Here is a 7,618-nt window from a genome sequence, read left to right on the forward strand (position 1 = left end):
AGGAAAGACTGGAAAAATAAATAAATAATTATCTGGGCATGCAAACTCTAAAACACTGAAATTACCGATATTTCCTAGTTTATCAAAAAGGAAAACTGAAAGAACCAAATAAAACAGAAATGATGCATTAAAATAAATATTTATTATGATTTTGAAATTGTGCAGTATATGTATGTTTCTAAAAATGTGAATGTTGTTTGCAATTATATAAATAAATATTATACAGTCTGAAGAGTTATATAGTTTCAAAAGTTTTAAGAAGAACTCAGTGTGTCCTGGAAAATGTACATGTTCATTTAATGACAGATAAAGCAAATAATGTCTTGAATCTCCATTTAACCTAATTGAATTGCTCAATTAAAGATTGATTAGAAGAGGTCATGAAATTAAGAAAATGAGTCTATTTCAACTATGACAACTGCTGTAGAAACTGAAGAGAATCAAGTACAAACTTATCTTAAGGATTTCTGTAAATCAGGCCATTGTAAAAGTAAACATATCTGTATGAGGCAGATTGCTTTTCCATTATGAGATACCTCCTACCCTGAAAAATCATTGAAGCCAGACCATCAGGAAGTAACTTTAGTTCACAGGATTTGAGAAAAGAAAAACATCAAATCTTCTCCTACACATATAAAATATCCCAATATTATAAATTATAAACAAAAAAAAATATTGTTAGGAATTTCTATTCTAATCTTGACAAGCTAAATTAGTTCATATAATATTTAGAATGGTCTTTGTAAAATCCTTGACCAATTTTACCAACTTCTTTATTATTTATTTATTTATTTATTTAGTTAGTTAGTTAGTTAGTTAGTTATCAAAGAACCATTAGCAGAAAGGAAGTTTTTAAATATGAAAATAGACATAATAATTAAGTATGTAAAAGGAAGGTTTGTATTGCTACTTTTACTTTGGTAACCTAACCTACTGATTATCTATCACCCAAAAGTTAGCTGGCAACCCAATAGGTTTTTCTTCTTTAGTGAATATTAAAGTATTTTCTATGATGTTTATTATAATTTTAGAAAATAGAATGACAGTTCTGTTGCTATATTCCAGCAACCAAACGTCAGTAGTTCAATGTTTAAATGTTTTTAATTTAAAAAAACAACAATGGATTTTGTTTCTCTGTCTAGGTAGGACAGGAACATTGGAAAATGTTTTGTCAAATAGTAAATGCCACCTCTCAAGTCTTTTTGATAGCTTCCACAAAGCTAGTATGCATCTCATAACTCTCACCTACACTCTGTCATGCTTTATTTCTCACTTCCATTTTTTTACTTTTGTGATGAAGATGGTTAGACTTCATTGGAAAATGGAGAAAGCAATTAATTATAATCAAATAGCCAAAGTTTGGCTTGAAGTCCAGGAAAGTTTAGTCTGGTATATATGATATCTACACTTGATAAGCTGAAATAATTCGAAATGATTTAAAACATCCAAAAATTTTTATCTGATACATGTTTTGCATTCAAAGCAAAAAAAAAATATTAATTATTAAGTATTAATAATTAAGTATTAATTATTTTAAGGAGAAGGTATTCTATTTCCCTAATGTATATTTAAAAATGCTTCTATACCATTACACCATTAGTTTATGTACCGAATATTATATGTTCTTAATAGAAACCAACTTATTTTAGTGTATCTACAGCAATCATTATCTATAATGTGTCTAAAATTGCATGTTTAATGTTCTACATCTACACAAACACCATTTTCCTTTTCCTCAGTAATAGAGGTGGAACTTAGACAGAGTTGCCTAACAAGGAATGGCATTCCTCTGCCTTTTCAGAGCTAAGCGTGCACATTTGCCTGCATTTTCTGGATAAAAACTGAGCTGATATCAAATTTGCAACTTTCACTTCATTTGGATCAGAAAGTCTCCAGATGTGGACTTCTGCCCATTTTCCATTTCCATGGACTGAATTGGCAGTGCTTAAAGTTATTTTGAAACAGAAGGCTAAACATAGAAGGCACAAAATTAGCCTAAGGCCCTGGAAGACTACCTGGAAGAAGATCATACAGAAGAGCCACCATCAACTGACACACTCATTTTAGACTGTCACATGAGCCCAATGTACTTCTTTCTTTGTTCTTTAAACCACTGAAATTTAATAGTGTCTTTTTACGGCAGCCTAACCTAACCTAACTAATCATTTTATTCTGAGATTTAAAGATTTAATGACTGGCCATTTCAAAAATAAGATGATAATTGGGTCAAGGGAGAGGTTTAGGTTAAGAATCTAGTTCAAAATTCTAAAATAAATGAATATTTAGAACCTCTCTTTAATACTTAGTCATACATTTAAAACTATGCTTTTCCTAAGGAACCCAAAAAGTCAGTATTGAAATTAAGACATTCCTGAGTTCTAAATACCAAACCTCAGCTCACAATGCTATTTATCTTGTATAACTGCCTTTAATGTGTAACTCATGAGCATTTCCCCCACACACCGTACACAAAACAGAAATCTTACATTATAAATCTGTGTTCCCTAAAATTTGATCACATGAAGCAAAAGTTTTTATACCTGACACAAATTTGTTGGAGAGGTCAACTGTTACCTCTATCCTTTTAGGGGTTTTTGGCTAGACTTAATTATTAAACTAACATCAGACTAATTATCAGGAGACAGCATACATAGTTATATAAAGTTTACATGTCCCTGGAACCCTTACAAGGAGATGCAGACCCAAAGGAATGACAGAACCTACAGGCTTTCATATTATGTTGAACAGAGAGAGAGCTAAAGGGAGATGAGAATTAAGATAGCCTGTTTGTATCGAATTCTCTTGGCATTGACTACCTGTTAAAGAATTCTTTTTTCTCTTTATGCAGGATGGGCATCTTTCACATTGGAGTTTTTATCTTCTGTTTCCAGGAAGAAAAGGGGTGATTTGAATGCTCTTCTTGCACTTGTTGTTTTTTAAGTGCTTTTAACGCAAATAATCCTTACACCAAGTACCATAATTATGTGTGGTATATTATGATATTCTTCAACTCTAACACAAAGGACCATCCCTAATAATTGAAGATGAATAACAGAGTTTGGCATCTCTGGAGGTTATGTGAACCTAGTTGAGGTAGGAAATGAATTTGAAAAAATAAGAGAGAGAAGGAGATATGAAGTTTGCAACAACCAATCCTCTATTTTTTTCTTTTATTTTCTGTTAAGAAAAGAGACTGTGTTAGCCATCACAGCAATCTGAAATAGTGTATTTTGCCAAAGCTAGTAGGTGAATATATAAAATATATATGCATAAAAGTATTCTACCATGAATGCTGTTTTAAAAATGACAAACTGTGAAATATTGCAGTATAATGAGAAAAGTTTCTAAAATGGTTATATCATTAGTTGCTTTATACTAATAAAATGTTGACACACTGTGTTAGTAGAAATAGTACTAGCTAACATGGTAGATAAGCCCCTAAATTTCTTGCTCACAAAGCAGTTCATTGAGGGCATTCTTACTTAGGTAGCTATTCTCCAAGCTATGATTCGGATGCCTAATCTCCTTTTATATCGTATTTTTATAATAGTTAACATATGGCTCCCAAGTTTCCGATTTTTTTTTTTTTTACCATTTCACACATCCAACAGAGGAAAAGATTAAGTCAGACCAGGAAATGATGCAGACCATATTGTTCCACATGGTATTGGCCAGAATTCAGTCACATGGCTCCATCTAGCAAGTGAGGTTAGGAAATGTAGTCTAACTGTATGCTCAGGAGTAAGAGGAAACCAGTTAGGAGGCCCGGGAATTCTCTGCTATGTACTTCGCTAAAAATCTTTGAAAGCATGATCATTGATAAATGATAAAGAGATGATTGATGAAGAAGATAATCATCAGCTTTAGTTTCCTTTTTCATAGTTCATTCCATGTTTTAGGTCGAATTTAAGCCTACATACACATTTAGATTCAGTTATTCACATTTATTCAAAAAGTAGTGAGTTCTGCCAATACTTAATATGACTTTTTTATTATCCAAATTTCTGGGTGCCTTATAAAAGACAAAACAATCCTGTCCATTATCCAAATACTACTGAATCCATTATGGCAATTCTATTGATTCATAATGTAGGATTTTCTTCAAAAACTGCAGTATGCAACGAGATCACCAAATTGCTTTTATGCGTTAGAATAAGAAATGAAGTGAGACAATCAGAGCACTATTTGCAATTGTTAGAAATGATCCTTTGGAAGGTCAAAAATTCTTCCCTATGTGCTCAAATGACTGCTATTAATTTTAGAACCGAATAATTGGCTAGTATTTCTTCTCTAAGTTAGCGACTTAATAGAATCTATTTGCAGTTAGTACTTCTATGCAGAGAAGGTAAGGAATGGTAAATTATTCATTGACAAAAATTATTTTTAAATGGTGACAGTAAATAAAGACAATTTAAAAAAAAAAGAAAAAGAATGCTAATGGAGCAATGTCCCGATGAGATCTATGACCTTGGCCTTAGTGCCACAATATTTTAGCTAGGAAAGTTAATGAGCAACATGATAGGATAGACTGGAGAACAAAGTTGGGAATTTACTGAGCTGAAACTGTGAGGAAGTTTTGGACCCATCTCAAATAGTAAGTGCATTTATTTGTGAATATCTCCTACATAAGTTGGTAAGCAACACTAGTGAGTTTTCGTCCACCTTGGTTCTTGAGAAGACCAAAGTGAAGACTTTCAAGGAAGATCTCAAAAGTAGAAAACTGTATGTTCCATAGCAAATGTTTGGAGTCTACAGGTTACTATGTCAACAAGAAAGGAAGGGATTTGGTAATAATATGCATAATGAAAGAAATAGCCTTTAAAAGAGATTGCCAATAATTCTTATTGTTTTAAATATAGTTTACATCTCAATGTCTTACATATGTGTTATGTAGGATTTTCTACTATATTGATATTACATAATTTAATTTAGTGTTTAGATATTATAAAGACAACATTTTATGAAAGGAGAAAACTAGTTGGTTGAATGTAGTAAATGTTCCCAGATGCATCACCTACCTCCTCCTACAGTATCTTAGTCCCTGCTCTAACTGGTAATTCTTAGGTAGCTTTTAGAAATTATCATAGGAATGAAATCTAAATTCCAGAGTATAATAAACTGGTCTATTACAGGAAATCCTCTTTTTTCTTGAGTCTCAATTAGTATCGTTGTATAACTCACACTTTAGCTCTACATAGACTAAATTACAAAAATATTGTGGAATCAATACATTCTCCCATATTCCTTATTTCTACTTCTGCATATGCTGAGTCTTTTGTGTGGAATACCCTTCCACATTTTTGTGGTGTGGCTAAACTTTCCTTTCCTTTGAAATACAGTTCAAATCTATGCTGATTGTATTCAGACACAGTTAAATATTTCCCCAACATGCTTCCTCAGTACTGTGAGTTTCTATTATTGTGTTTCACAGTGTATTGTATTTTTCATATACTTCTTTGTTTTCACCCATGGTTAAATACCTCCGGAATACAATGACTGGCTACCTTTTAATGATATGCCCAGAAAAAGTAAATCATTGTGAGAATACTATCTCCTGCAAGTCTTAACATACTAATAAACTACACTAATGTTTTAACTTGGAGACAAAAATAAAACAAGCATGAAAGAAAATTCTACTATTTTCAAGAGAGCATTCTAAATCTTTCTATCACTTATCTCTAATTATGAAGCAAACCTAAAATATAGTAATTTTAATTTCATTATTTTTTCAATACATTCTTCACTTCCTAAAGACACACACACACACACACACACACACACACACACACACACACACACACACCATGGACTGAATTGTTATGAAGCCTTAACCCTCAATGGAACAATATTTGGAGATGGATGTTTTGCAGGGAATTAGGTTTAGATGGGCCAGGAGAGTGGGGACCTTATCTTGGGATGACTGCTGTTACAAGAAGAGACATCAGAGAGATTACTTGCTCACTCTCACTTTCCTCTAAGTGAGGACAAGTGAGAAGGCAGAGTTCTGTAAAACTGGAAGAGAGACCTCAGCAGGACCTGACCGTGCAAGCACCCTGATTTTAGAATTCCATTCTCCAGAACTGTGAGAAAATAAGTGTCTGTGGTATAAGACACCCCGTCTGTGATATTCTTTTATGGTAGCCTGAAATGTCTAAGGGAGTATACACACTAACTCTATAGTTATACTATATACTGTATGTACAAGAACACATATATACTCTTCGATCTTTAAAAGATTTTTTTAAAAACTTTTTTATTTTAATGTTATTTTCTTTTCGGTTATAGCTGACATCAACATTATATTAGTTGCAGGGATATAGCCAAGCGTTTAGACTTTCATATAACTTACGAATTGATGCCCCTGATAAGTCTAGTACATGGCATCGAACATAGTTACTATAATTTTATTGACTATAGACTCTATGCTGTACTTTATGTCCTGTGACTAGTGACTATTTTGTAACTACTAACTTGCACTTCTTAATCCCTTCACCTTTTATACCTGTACCCCAACCCCTCTTCCCATCAGGCACCCATAAGTTTGTCCTCTTTATCTATAAGTCTGTTTCTGTTTTTTTTTTGTTGTTGTTGTTGTTTATTTTGTTCTTTAGATTCCACATATAAATAAAATCATGTGCTATTTGTCTTTTTCAGTCTAACTTATTTCAATTAACATAATACCCCCTAGGTCCATCCATGTTGTCACAAATGGTAAAATTTCAATTTGTGTGACCGAATAATATTCCTCCATATATGTGTACCATGACTTATTTATCCAGTCATCTTTTTATGGTCATGCATATCACTGATTTTTTTGGAAAATATCACTTCAGATATGTGTCAAAAATTAGAAAATATAGAGTATCTGGTAAGAAACCAGATGTCTACTTCTCACCAATGAGATCATTAGTCAGTTGTATTTTAAACCCAAACACATAATGTTGTATTTTTCAAAGATTGTTTTTATTATTTTTAACAAATCCATTATTCATCAAAGCATTACAAAAACTGATATTCTTCACATGAAATTGTCATTTTAACTATATTAACTTTTAAAATAAATACAATGTTAACTTAGAAGAGCTTAAACTAGAATTGGAAGTCTACCTCATCAATAAATTCATATTGCATTAAATTTTAGAGACCAAAATAAAACAAAAACCTTCATGTATTATAATACCAGATAGGAATCAACACTATATTCCTCTTGTGTGAAGCATAGGATTTCTCCAGAATGTAAGGCAAGAATTTTCTCTGTGACACTGCTGGACATCACAGCTCACCATCATCAAAAGCAACAACCACCAACTTAAAGAGTAATAAAAATTCAAGTTAAAGAACCTAACAAGAAGGAAATAAAGCATCATTTTACTCTGTATATTTTTCATTACTAGGCTGCCTGGTTCTAGAAGGGGGAGAACTTGGTGGCAGACATTGTCCCAGTGTACGGTATACATATTTTCATTTAATCTTCACAATAATCCTGCTACATAGATGTTATTTTTATTTATCCAATGAGAAAACTCAAGGAAATTCAGTTACTCACTCTATGATAAAAAACTACTACCAATAAAGCAAGACTGTGATACAACATCCTTCTAATGATAAACTCTTTTCC

This window comes from Pteropus alecto, unplaced genomic scaffold (assembly GCF_000325575.1).
Source record: "Pteropus alecto unplaced genomic scaffold, ASM32557v1 scaffold673, whole genome shotgun sequence".
Taxonomy (NCBI): Eukaryota; Metazoa; Chordata; class Mammalia; order Chiroptera; family Pteropodidae; genus Pteropus; species Pteropus alecto.